The following is a 14,402-nucleotide window of genomic DNA, read 5'->3' on the forward strand; positions in this document are numbered from 1 at the left end:
ATGTCAAAAAATAAAAGGGTCGAAATTTGGCCATTTTACGAAAATTTTTCGGCGGAGGACAAAAGAAATTTTGTAGAAATATTTCAAAAATGTCCAATTTTTAAAATTCAATAATTATGCTATAATATTGCAATTTATGCACATATATTGTGTTAACATAATCTTATGAAGCCATAAAAACTAGTAATGTCAAAAAATAAAAGGGTCGAAATTTGGCCATTTTACGAAAATTTTTCGGCGGGGGACCAAAGAAATTTTGTAGAAATATTTCAAAAATGTCCACTTCTTAAATATCAATAATTATGCTATAATATTGCAATTTATGCACATATATTGTTTTAACATAATCTTATGAAGCCATAAAAACTAGTAATGTCAAAAAATATAAAGGTTGACCATTTTTCGAAAATTTCACTGCGGGGGACCGAAGGAATTTTTTCAAAAAATGTCAAAAATTTCCACTTTTTAAACTTCAATAATTATGCTATAATATTGCCATTTATGCACATAAATTGTAGTAACATCATCTAATAGAGCCATAGTAACTAGTTGTGTAAAAAAATAAAATGGTCTAAATTTAGCTATTTTTCGAAAATTTCACTACGGGGGACCAAAGAAATTTTGTAGAAATATTTCAAAAAAGGCCAATTTTTAAAATTCAATAATTATGCTATAATATTGCAATTTATGCACATATATTGTGTTAACATAATCTTATGAAGCCATAAAAACTAGTAATGTCAAAAAATATAAAGGTTGACCATTTTTCGAAAATTTCACTGCGGGGGACCGAAGGAATTTTTTCAAAAAACGTCCAAAATTTCCACTTTTTAAACTTCAATAATTATTCTATAATATTGTCATTTATGCACATATATTGTCGTAACGTGTAGATATCATCTTATAGAAACAGAGTAACTAGTTATGTTAAAAAATAAATCGATCGACATTTTTTCTATTTTTCGAAAATTTCACGGCAGGAGACCCAAGGAATTGTTCAAAAAATGTCCAAAATTTCCAATTTTTAAACTTCAAGATTTATGCTATAATATTGCCATTTATGCACATATATTGTGGTAACATCATCTTATAGAGCCATAGTAACTAGTTATTACAAAAAATAAAAGGGTCGAAAATTGGCCATTTTACGAAAATTTTACTGCGGGGACCAAAGGAATTTTTTCGAAAAATGTCAAAAATTTCCACTTTTTAAATTTCGATAATTATGCTATAATATTGCCATTTATGGACATATATATATATATATATATATATATATATATATATATATATATATATATATATATATATATATATATGTATATGCATATATATGTGTGTGTATGTATGTGTATATATATATATATAAAGAAATTAATACTAGTAATTAGTAGATATGTGTTAAATTATAAGGAATATATATAATAGAATAACATGTGTTAACAAAAAAAAACAAACAAACAAATAAAAAGAAAAGAAAACAAAATATTAGTATGTATGGAAATGTTGATAAATTATGTTATGCGTTAACATGAAAGGGAAAACAATACGAAATGTAATGTAGTGAAAATATATTTATGCTATAAAATATATGTAAATGCCAAAAAAATGGATGTTAATGAATACAAAATATGTATGTTAATGGATAACTAGAAAAAAAAAAGCATGTAATAGGAGAATAGATTAGAGATGAAAACAAGATTTTTAAAAAATTAAAAAAAAATATATTTAATATAAGTATGTTTATGCTATAAAAATATATGTAAATAGAATAGCATTAGTTTAACTTAAACAAAAAAAGTTAAGTGTAAAGAGATAATAATGAAAAAGATGAACTCAAAAAGAAAGCAAATATGCATGATTAAAACAAATGTTAATAGACGAAATATACATGTTAATGTATATATATACAGTATGTATTTATGGAAATAAAAGTGGGATGAACCCACGTAAGACAAAAAAAAAAAACTGGGTTTAAATGTAATATAAATATACTTTAAATAGCATTAAACTTGGGTACGGGCCAGCCAATGATGGGTACGGGTCAGCCAATGGCAGTATCTAGTCAAGTATCAGGCGCGCAATGTTTTTATGAATATAGTAAATATTAATTAATTATTAAACAGCCGATAAATACTAATCAATGTGACTTAATACAAAACAAATTTTACTAATCTAACATCTAGTTTTAATGTTAATTAATTATAATAATTAATCGTATATTTCTTTTTTTTACGTCTTTTCTTATTTCTGCATATCATTATTATACATGATACCCCAAACAACAAGGCTCATCTCATAAACACAATATTTCCCGTTTTTTTAATTGTACTTCTTCATTTCTTATGCACTTGGAGTTTATAACTTGATACAGAAACCATAATCCTGTTATCGATAAAATGAATATTCATTATTAATATTGGTAATGGTAACTAATAATAAATAAACTAATTTCCAACATTTAAAAAACACAATTTGCAGAATAAAACCAAAACGGAAACAAAACAACTTCATTTATAAAAATCACACATACTTATTGGCACATGTAAAATAAATGTAAAAAAAAAATGTACTGGCATAACTGACGGCCGCAATAACTGGTGGCTGAAATGATCCCAAAAGAGTTATGTTGTCTGGTACTCGTTGTGTTAACATTAATAATGTCTTTTTCCTTTTCAGCTGGTTGCAGTTTTTCTCATTTTCTATGGCTATATTGTTCTTAGTTGATGTCATATTCTAAATATGTAATTTGTATTGTCATGACGTTGAAAATATTTAAATAACAATTGTCCATGTGGTTTTTAACATCTTTAGATTCATCTGATGTCCAAATCCAGTAAAAGTATTGGATTATTTTATTGATGATTTGTTCTACTGTACAATCATGTAAGAATTAGAAATCTGGCTACTCGCTCAAAGCTGCTACAGTAATGTACTGTGTTAGGAATACTATTAATTGAATCTAACATGCACTGGATAGTTCCTAATTTCAGTCTGTTACACTAGTATTAATTTTAAGAATTTTATTAAGGAACATACTACACTAATTGTGCTTCATATTTTCATATTCATACCGGTAATTTTTTTTAAAAACATTTGACGTTTTTAACATGTATGAAATGTTATGAAATTGATGCAGGATCAATTACAGGACAATTGTTCTTGTCTTATATGTGATGATTTTTATGTATAAATAAATGATCATAATGTAAAGAAAAATAAATTAGAAACATTGACATTCTAGCTGAAATACTTTGAAATATTTAATCACTGAATAACTTAATAAATTACACTTTAATATTGTGAACATTTCCAAATTGATCAGCTTGTATTATACCATGTACCGTCAATTCTAATAGTAACCCACACTCTAATAGTAACCCCCCTTCTAGTAGTAACCCAACTTATAAGTCAATCTATAATAATAACCCACTACTACTACTAGTAACCCATGGGGGAGGTTATTATTAGAGTCACAAAAACTATTGAATAAATGACATTAACTGGTCGTTTATTATGCAGCAATATTTTGAAAATAAGGAGATAATGCATGTTGATCTCGGGAGGATTGAGTGTTTTTGAGTTTATAAAATAAAGTTCAAACTAATTCATTTATTCGTACTGTTTTATTATTTTTCTATGATTTGCTGACTGGAAAAGTTGGGGTGGGTTACTATTTTCAGGTGCCTTACTATTTTCAGGTGCCTAATTTAAGATTAGTAATAATAACCCACTACTCCAATAGTAATCCCCCTCCCCCCCCCCCCCCAACCCCCCACTTCTAATAGTAACCCACCCTAAAAAACAATCAAAAAATAATAACCCAGGGTTACAATTAGAAGATTTACGGAATCAATTAGTTTAAACTAATTAATACATGCTATAGACTATTGTAGCCCAAATATCAAATTACACTTTTAATATTGCAAACATTTCCAAATTGATCAACTTGTAGTATATAACCATGTATCAATTAGTTTAAACTAATTAATCCAAGCTATAATTGTAGCCCAAATATCAAATTACACTATTATTTATAATAATAACAGCAACCGGGAATCCACAAAATGTTAGGATTCAGCCAAGTAGCCTTTTTTGCAATTAAAATCTCATTACACGGAATCTCTTCGATGTTATAGAACACACTTCTCGTAGGCGTGTTGAATATGCGTGTAATAGCGTGTTGTATAAATGCGCCCTTAGGTGCAACAGCCTGACAAATTGATATGGTAACACTATTAAAAACAAGTATATCAATCAGAACGTTAACATATGTTATGTTATATCTATTTTCAAACCTTTTAAAATCAAAAACTCATCAGCATCATTTTTTCATTCTTAACTTTCATCCTTATAATTATCCAATTTTGAATTGAGAATCCAGCATTTGATGTTAACAATTTCGCTACCTCTTTCTTGCCTGCAAAATGAGAAAAACAAAAATGCAATTATTCTATCATCTCTTACAGATGTATTTGTCCTAAATTTGTCTATTTTGATGTCACATAACAGCTATCCACTTGGAATCGAGAAATTGAATATTTGCGACCAACAACCGGCCCATATTTTATAACTACTGTAGTACTGTACTTGTTAAAAAATTTATTTTATTTTATTTATTTATAAACATATTTCTACTGGATGACAATATCAACGTTGTCCCACAAAGGGGACATTGTTGTTTTTCAAAAGGTCCAGCATAAAACATAACAATATACATAATTATATAATACATAGTTTCTTAAAAATTGCTAAAATTAAACAGTCTAAAAATATTAAAATGTGAGAACCATACATTAAAAATACAAAATTATGATTAAAAATCCAAGTTAAAAAGATGTTCATAAAATTATTTAATACATAGTTTCTTAAAATAGTAAAATATGTTAAAATTAAACAGTCAAAAATAGTACTAAACTTTGAGAACCATACATTAAAAATACAAAAAAATTATTAAAAATCCAAGCTAAGCCCAGATCCAGGGAAATGGAAATTTATCCCTAGACATTATATGTACCCAATAGAATGTACACTTAAGATTAGTAAAATTAATACTGAAAATCATACAATTTTAAAAGATATGCCAGTGTTCTATCAACAATTATTAAAAGCTGTTGTGATTCTAAATAACATATTCACTACAGAACCACACACTGTAAACGAAATTAAATCTCAACAATTATGGGAAAACAAGTATGTAACACTAGATGGCAAATCAATGTACTTCTGCTCCTGGTTAAATTCTGGTATCAAAACAATAAATGATTTAATTGTTGATAATGAACTAATAACATATCAAAGGTTGATTCCAATGTTATGTAACAAAGAAAACGGGTTGATTGAATACTTTGCTGTTATCAATGCCATACCGCATCAATGGAAAACAATTGTTAAAACACCGAATGTTGAAAATGAAATAGATAAAACCTTTGACATGCTTACATTTTATAAACAAAATAAATCATCTACGTTTTATAGATATCTTATTAATAGTAAAGTCTCTATCCCAAGATCACAAGTGAAATGGGAACAGGAATTTGGTGTCGATTTAAATTGGCACGCAATATGGTGTAATAAAGTTTTAAACACCAAACATATTGTAAAAGTTGCTCAATTCAACTTTAAATTGTTACACAGAATTATAGCATGTAGGAAAAAATTGAAACTATGGAAATTAGCTGATAGTGATATATGCCAAAAATGTAAAATAGAAGTAGAAAACGAAAAACATATGCTTTATACATGTAATACAATTCAGCCAGCCTGGAGAAAGTTCAATTCAATGATTGTTAAGTGTTTTCCTGTTAACGAAACACAACACAACTTTTCAAGTTGGACTAATATAGTCACTGGAAATACAAATAGCAAACTCATCAATGAATTAATTTCTGTTTTTTGTTTTTCAATATATAAATCATGTATAACATATAAAATAACGTTGAAAAACGAAAATGTACAAAGAACGATATGGAACCTATACAGAATAGAACTTTTTAATTTAATTAAGAATGAATACGCATGTAACATTATCAATGCTAGAAAAAAATGGGCTAACGTCAAAGAAAAACTGTCAGAATTTTTTCAGTAAACTTTAATGGAAATAAATATATTGTCTGTATGTATACGTATATTATACTTTTAACTTGTGTATATACATTTCCATTTTATTACTTGACAGTTTTTATAGGTTTTTTTATGCCCGTGTATATAGGTCTGATGTATTATATTTGTGTATATTTTTTATCGTTCTTGGTTTTAATGTTAATTTTATGCATAGGCCTATGTGTATATATTGTATGGGTACGTGTATGTATATATATGTTTGATATATATAGTATGTATTTCTATATATATACGTGTGAATGTGTTATATAGATATTATATATATATACAAATATGAATGAAAAAAATCAAGACTCAGGTTAATAATTCAACATATTTATTAACACTACAAACTGTTTCATGAGAGAGATAAAATACCTCCTCAATCTTCAAGTGTTAGGCTCTGAGTAAAGTAATTAGAAGTACAATGATCAGTAAGAGACTGTTTATAGTTAATATATGCAAGCAACAAAACAATAGTTGTATATTCAACCGTTCTATTTATCAATAGGTGTCTTTAATTAGTAACCTTTATATCTCAATAAGAATTTTCTTCTGTGTCTGCATGTGCTAAATAATTCGTTTCTTTGATTAAGAGAGCAAATATCAGGCTTATATATAATGAAATCTTTCTCTTGCAGACATAGTTTGCAGCGTTTACTTATATTGGAATAAGGCTTACATTTGGCTAATACTCGCCATTTAATATTATATTTAATGTTGTCATCTTTAGTTTCCAAACATGTTAGCTAAGCGCTGTACTATTTTTATACTTTTCATTACAGAATGAGCTTGTATGCCCATTGTATCTACACTTAAATGTATTTTCTGTCAGTCCAACATATGTTTCAATTTTGTTAGTACCATTTCTTGTGACGGTGGCCTGGTATACTACACCACTTGTTAAGCATTTCCCTAAAGGGCAAATCAAATACAAATATATAAACTGAAAGATACACAATCATGATAAATAAGTTAACAAACGTTTCATAACTAAACAACTTTTTTCATTAAACATGCGATATATGATATGCATAAAAAAATATGCAGGAAATAATGTAAATATATATATGAGATTCTGTAATTGTTGAATAAAGGTGGTAGTTAACCACAAAAGATAAAAAAAAAAAAAAAATCCAAGTTAAAAAGATGTTCCTAAAAAAGAATACACCACATAAAAAAATACACTGAACAGATTTAAAATTTTTTAAAAAGGTATTTCCCTAGAGAAAAAAAGTGTTTTTATAATTTGCTTTGAACGCATTAATGGAAATTGAATTTTGAATGTCAAAATGTATGTTATTCCATATGTTTGCCCCTGCGACCCTCAGTGATTGTTCTTTCATTTTATTCGTGTTTGGTATCGGGGGAACAACATTTAATGTCTCAGAAGCTCTCGTGTTATATCTATGTCTGTCTATTACCATCTCGATTTCATTACAAAGTCTATCTGGTGCAGCACCACGAACACACTTATACATAAGGGTAGCAAGAGAGTAATTTCTTCTCTGCTCAAAACTTTGCCAAGATAATTGTTTAACTAAGTTTTCACCCCTACTGTTTATGAAGTCGTGGTTCTTTGTAATTATTCTTGCCGCTCGTTTTTGAAATCTAAATATTTTACTTATATTTGTTGCAGATGTATTTCCCCATACAGAAATGGCGTAGTCGCTACATGGCTGTATAGTCATTCTGTAAATTTTTTCTAGCAGGCTTTTGTTTAGAAATCTACTTACTTTGTTAAAAATTGTAATTTTGTGTCCAAGTGACTTACACAGATTACTAACATGATGGTTCCACGTTAAATGTTCGTCAATTTCTACACCTAGATATCGAGTGTGCTTAGAATTTTCAAGCTTTTTACCATTTAAGAAAATAGAGATATCACCATCTGGGCTAGAACGTTGCCCTCGAATTAACATAACTTTTGTTTTCTCTAGGTTTATACTGAGTTTGTTGCCCTCATACCATGTATTGACATTATCCATAATAGTTTGAAGCTTTTGATTGATTTCGTTAGTTGAACTCCCATTAACATAGATAGCAACATCGTCAGCAAATATACTACAAGAACCAGGGAAGATGTACCGTGAAATATCATTAATAAATATTAAAAATAAAATAGGACCTAACGAACTTCCCTGGGGTATACCTATGTCAATATTGGTTGCTTTGGATTTACTACCGTTGCAAACTACAATTTGTTTTCTATTGCTCAGATAATTTCTGAACCAATCTATTTCGACGGTATTGAATCCAAGTTTATTTATTAAAATAGAATGATCAATGGTATCGAAACACTTTGAAATATCAAGGAAACATACACCCACCATTTCAGATTCATCGAGAATTTCTAGCCAATCATCAATCACTCTATGGAGGCAATTTACTGTGGAATGGTTTTTCCTAAAGGCAAATTGATCAACATTCATGAGATCATGTTCACTAAAGTATTTAACTATTTGTTTTTGAATTTCTTTTTCTACTAACTTAGCGATATGACACACAACTGATATTGGCCTGTAATTTGACATTGTTTGTTTGCAGCCATTACCTTTATAGATTGGAGTGGTTTTTGCTATTTTCCAGTCATTTGGTAATTTCCCTGATGTTAAAGAGATGTTAATTATTCTGTACAGGGGTAAAGATATATGTTCTGCTGCAGTCCTTAGCAATTTACTATCAAAGCCTATAATATCATTATTGCTACTATTCGGTAGGCTTAAAACAGCTTTAAATATATCTTCTTCTGTCAATTGTTCAAATGAAAAAGAATATCTACAATTTGGATTTGTCCAATCTAAAGTCGTGTTATTCAATTTACTTGAGATGGTTTGTCCTATGTTTGCAAAATAATCACTAATTGCGTCGCAGTCAATGTCGGGATGAATTGACTGTCTCTCCTTTGATTTACCAGTAATTTGATTTAGTTCGCGCCACAGCTGTTTTGGGTCATTTTTAAATTTGTTTCCTATATTATCATAATAGGTAGATTTAGCCTTTTTAATATTCTTATTTACTAAATTTCTAATTCTACGAAATTCTTGTAGATGGTGTTGTGTTTTATGCCTATCGGATAGTGTCTTACAATAATCACGTTTATATATTAACTTAATAATATCGGGTGACATCCATGGGTTATATCTATGTTTTACTCTAGTTGTTCTGAATGGTGCATGCTTGTTACAAATAGCTAAGAATGAATTCCGCCAATTTGTCCACATTTCATTTATATCTAAGGAAATATCGATATTTTGTACTGATTCGCATTCCCGTATATCATTTATAAATGCATTTTTGTCAAAGTTTTTGAAATTTCTAAAAGTAACAGTTTTATGTTTAATAGGTTCCTTAATTGACTTCAAACAAGTATATACCAAGAAATGGTCACTGAGGGCAACTTTAGCTACGTCACTTATAGTATGGCATTGAGCTGAGAATAAGGTCAATACAAGTTGACGTCGTTTGAGTAACTCGTGTTGGTTTGGTAATTAATTGTTGCAGGGAGAACATATTTTCGATCAAATTAACTGGGTTCTTATATAGATCCTCATCAAATTTATAATCAATATTTAGATCACCCAGAATAATCATTTCCTTGTTTTCAGCTGATGCCATTTCAATAATATCAATTATTTTATCAAAGTAATCACTAGTACTATCCGGCGGACGATATAATGCATAGATTAAAATATTATCGGATTTTTTTCTCGTTAATTCAATCCAGACACCCTCCACAATGTCGTTACTTAAGTCATGTCTTTCTTTAAATGATATACCGTTTTTAACATAAATGCAGACCCCTCCGCCCTTCCTATCTCTTCTATCGTGTCTAACTATATTAAACCCATCAATACTGACATAAGCGTCGGTAATATTCTCGTTTAGAAAAGTTTTGCTGATGCATAGAATATCAATGTTTAGTTTATTTAAAAGGAATGTAAGTTCATCCATTTTATTTACAATGCTCCATGGATTTAAATGACCAAGTTTTAGACCCCCGGCTTTTGCCATTTTCGTAGCACATTGATCATAGTATGACGGTCTGTTAATGCTTTGTCTGTCGTTTATGATAGGTCTAACAACATAATTATCTAAATTAGAGTTAATTTTGTCATTTACAGATTTAGTTTCATTGTTCTTACTTGATAGTTCTGCTGGTTTCCCGGCACTCAATACATGGCCACTAACCTAGTATGGTCTTGATTTACAATATCTAGCCAAGTGACCGACTTGATTACATTGATAACAAATTGTCGGGCTGTCGTATCTGCAGTTGGCACTGTTATGGTTCTGACCACCGCAGTTAAAACACCCTCTATAGTTCCGGGTAAAATTACGGTTGTTTTGACGGTCCACAAAGTTCTGGGTTCTTTGGCTTACAAAATTGGAGTTCAAGTTCTTTGATTCGCGTTTGGACGCTTTCTATTGTCATTGCCTTGAAATCTTCCGTTTGGATTATGTTGTCGTCGTTGTGATGGCTTGATGAGTCTATGATAGCTATTTATGTTGTGAAGGAGTTTTCTCGTACCTGCGTTTGATAGGTGTAGCCCTCTCCTGTCGAGTAAATTTTGATTTATGCGCGATCCTGAGATAAACATTGCTGTATTATCTACAACTGTGAATGTTTTTTTTTCCAGCCATTTCCTTTATTTCCCTGTTAAATTGTTTTACTCTGTCATTGTTGTCTTCGCTGTCGGTTCGGGGAATAATTGTGGATATGATTTTTGTAGCGGTAGGGGCTTCATTCTCAATTACATCCATTAATAATGCGTAATCAGTAATACCTTGTTCTAAGTCTGCATCCTCAGTGCAGTTATTAGTTCCAACATGTAGAATGATTGTACCGTAATCCTCCAGCTCAATATCATTTAGTTTGGTTGAAATGTCACCCAATGTTGCTCCTCTCATGCATTTGATGTCGGTATTCTGTAGACCCTTTTCATTTATATCCCTGATCATGGAGTCTCCTAGTAATAACGTAGGCTTTATGTCACTATTGCGCGTATGTTCGCCTGCATCGATATGGTTGGTGGTTGTAGGTCTATTTTCATTTCTTGTAGTGTTTCCAAATCCAATTGATGTATTTGCCATTTCAGTAATAGCATCATTCTGGCTGTTGATAATGCCAATGAGAGCACTATTTTCCGATCGCAGTGTAGCTAATTCTTGTTCCAAATCGTTTAATCTTGTTGGTAAATTTTTACATTTAGAGCAAAACCAAACCGTTTTTTTTGCCCTTTATGCTGATACATCGCCTGTGGTAATGTAATCCACACAAGGTGCATTCTATAAAGTCCGTGTTGCCAACTAAATCACAACCTTCGATACATTGTATGGTGTCCTTGACTTGTTGCGATGAGTCATCCGATCGATTCTCATTGTTATCTTGAGATCCCATTGTTTTAACGGCTTTGTTTTGGGTATAGTGAAGATTCACTCAAGTGTGACGATGAGGATAATGACAGCTAGGCCTCGGTGCTGTCAAGCTGTCAATCACCCAATCAATTTGACTGGCTCCTAGTCCGTCCGATACCCGAAACCCAGAAGTCCCGTCAAAAAACTATAACCGGCCTGGCCCTGGCTACATGTAATCGTTCTAAAATTTCGAGTAATTATGATCTCTCCTTCAAAGATAACACTCACGATGGTTCGTACCGTTAATATAATGATGTTGATAATGATCTCGTTACCAAACTATACTTCAATATCTGAACTTTTATGAAACTTTTCGGAGCTTATCTCATGCAGTAGTTAGTTAGTAGTAATAAGTTCACTATTGAGTAATAAGTTCACTATTGAAAAAATAACACTATATTGATCTCTTTCCCTTTAATGTTCAACAATATTCCAATTAAAATGCTTAAATACAGAAGTATAGGCCTACAGGTACATATGACAACCTCAGACATCCATCCTATATTAGACTGGGTTCCAGCCCGTAAATTTTGGCACATATGGCGTTTTATACGTATAATATAAAACTCAGATTTACGGATTGGGGAAATATGTGAAGAAAGCGATTTGCATGCCCGCAAACATCCGATAAGAATGACGTAGGTTATCATACCATATGTGCCAAATTACTTATCTTTACTATTTACGGGCTGGAACCCAGTCTAATCATATATATGCACTGCTCTTTAACCAATTGAATGCTCTTTGGCATGTGAAGAACGAATCTTTTTAAATATAAACTTACCTGTGAGATCGTCATGGTTGTATAGGTCATCTCCTATAGTAGTAAACAAAAACAATTTATAACATTAATATTTTATACATTTTCGTTCTTGATACATTGTTCATTTGTGTTTTCAAATGTTTTGCTGCTAATATTGTAGTAGACTTACCTGATGTTGTGGCAATTTCTAGTTGTCCATAACTATCAGCATCATCTGCTGATAAACAACAATAAAATGTTAAGAATGTAATGTTTACAAAAATCTAATTTGTGTCTGATAAGTGCCATTTCCGGCATCTACAGTTGCACAACTCTTAAACATTTCTTATGACACAGTGACAGATTGGAATGGAAAATGGGACATGGATTAATTAATTTTAACACTAAAAAAGAACTTCATAGAAAGAGTCAATCTTAATTTCACCTCACCTCAGCACCAGCTGGTATAGATTTTTATTAGTAATGTTTTATAAGCTTACATTTGATGTTTTCTTCTTCTTTAAAAGTTTCATCTGCTGATCAATAATAAATGAAAAGTTAACAATTTAATATATTCCTAATATCTATCTGTACATTAAGTACTTTGATTGCACTGATTGCATTGAAGAACTTAAGATCTACCATAAAATTTTTTTCCATGTTTAGAACCAACAAATATATGGTCTTGATTTTATGGCACTCTGGAATTGTCTCTTCTATTAGCAAAAGAAGTATTCTCATTTTACATACTTTGTTTATAAACTATATTAAAGCTTACCTGTAAAAGTATTCATTTCTACTTCTAGGCTTCTGGGTTATCTCCTATAGAAAAACACAATAAAATAATTAATTTAAAAAAATTAAGTTTTCTTATTCTTCTTACCTGTACAAGTGTTGCCACTTGTTAATTTGACAAAATTTGCTGATTTTTCAATTACCTACTGGCAAAAACAGGTAAGTAAAAGATATGTACTGTGTGGGTATAAGCTGTACTATATAAAGGGCAGGAAATATTTTGAGATAATCTAGGTTTTGGCGAGATTCTGGTTTTTAAGGTGTTTATGCTTTGTGAGAGTGAAGTTTGCATTGTACCAGCAACAATGCCTATTTTTTTTTAAAAAGATGTGCCGTGTTTAAAACGTTTTCACCCGCAACTACAGCAATTGCATTATAATTCTTCAAGGTTGATATGTCCTTGGCTATTGGCTGTTCTTGTGGCCTCGAAGTCTCTGCTGCCTGCTTTTTATTTTGGGCATATACCGCATCACATGCTTGTGCATATCTAGCACTTTCCTGATCTCCTGTGATTTGTGATCATTATCTGTTATTAAAAACAATCCACTTAATATGTTCCCTTATAGAAGTATTTTAACACAACTTGTTATTAAGTTGCAAAATACTGAAATTAAAGACTGCCTGAACCCAAAACAAGTAAGTGCCAGACAAAAAGCCTAAGGAAAAGCCTAGAATATTATATTTATCCTTGTTTGACCAATGTTTGACCAATATTTATCCAATTGTTCTGGAGGTTGTCTTTAATTTGAGGTGATTTATACAGCCGATGAAATCAAATTTGAAAGTAGTCTGTAATTGGATTTTTATGGGAGTGACTTGTAGGTACTTTTGGCTAGTCTTCAACATAAGTTGCTCTTAGAGTGGATACGATAGTCTACAATTGAAGATGCTTTTAAAATTGGGGTAGGGGGAAGTATTAATAGAAGGTAGTGGGTTAAATAGAGGGAGACCTGCATTGAAAATTTGAAATGGACTGTAGTCTTCAAAAAGAAGTTGCTCTTAGATTGGATACGTCACTAGTCTACAATTGATGGTGATTTTTTAATTATAATGCAGTATTAAATAGAAGATGGATGGTTAATTAGAGAGAGAACTGCATTGAAAATGACTTATAATTAAGTAAAAAATCACCAACCTTGGAATCCAGATGTTCTGCAATATCCATTGTAAAATCTTCAATTAGATTAAACTGAACATTAAATTTCTCCAAAACTTTTACTGTTGATCTGCGATTGATATGTGGAAAACACCCTCAATGACAGAAAACTCTGTTGAGTTGATACCTTCTAGCGTGGATGAGTTGGAATAAACAATGCTGAATTCAAAGAAGTAACCACTTCCTGAC

The 14,402-nt window shown here is 30.6% G+C and overlaps 1 long non-coding RNA gene across 4 annotated transcripts; it reads right to left on the reverse strand.

Moving 5' to 3' along the window:
* Positions 1–3,904: 3,904 nt before the first annotated feature.
* On the reverse strand, positions 3,905–14,401 carry LOC144855913 (uncharacterized). 4 transcript variants are annotated; one of them, XR_013614881.1, is made up of 6 exons: positions 14,193–14,401; positions 13,041–13,084; positions 12,763–12,795; positions 12,453–12,497; positions 12,305–12,337; positions 3,905–4,420 (listed from the first exon to the last, which is right to left on the reverse strand). It is a non-coding gene; the product is annotated as an uncharacterized LOC144855913 (long non-coding RNA). The 4 variants fall into 4 exon arrangements; XR_013614880.1 differs by having other exon boundaries at positions 12,453–12,500; XR_013614879.1 differs by having other exon boundaries at positions 12,763–12,798.
* Between the last annotated feature and the right edge of the window lies 1 nt (position 14,402).

The sequence above is a fragment of the Antedon bifida genome, chromosome 11 (genome assembly GCF_963402885.1).
Source record: "Antedon bifida chromosome 11, ecAntBifi1.1, whole genome shotgun sequence".
In the NCBI taxonomy this organism is placed as follows: domain Eukaryota; kingdom Metazoa; phylum Echinodermata; class Crinoidea; order Comatulida; family Antedonidae; genus Antedon; species Antedon bifida.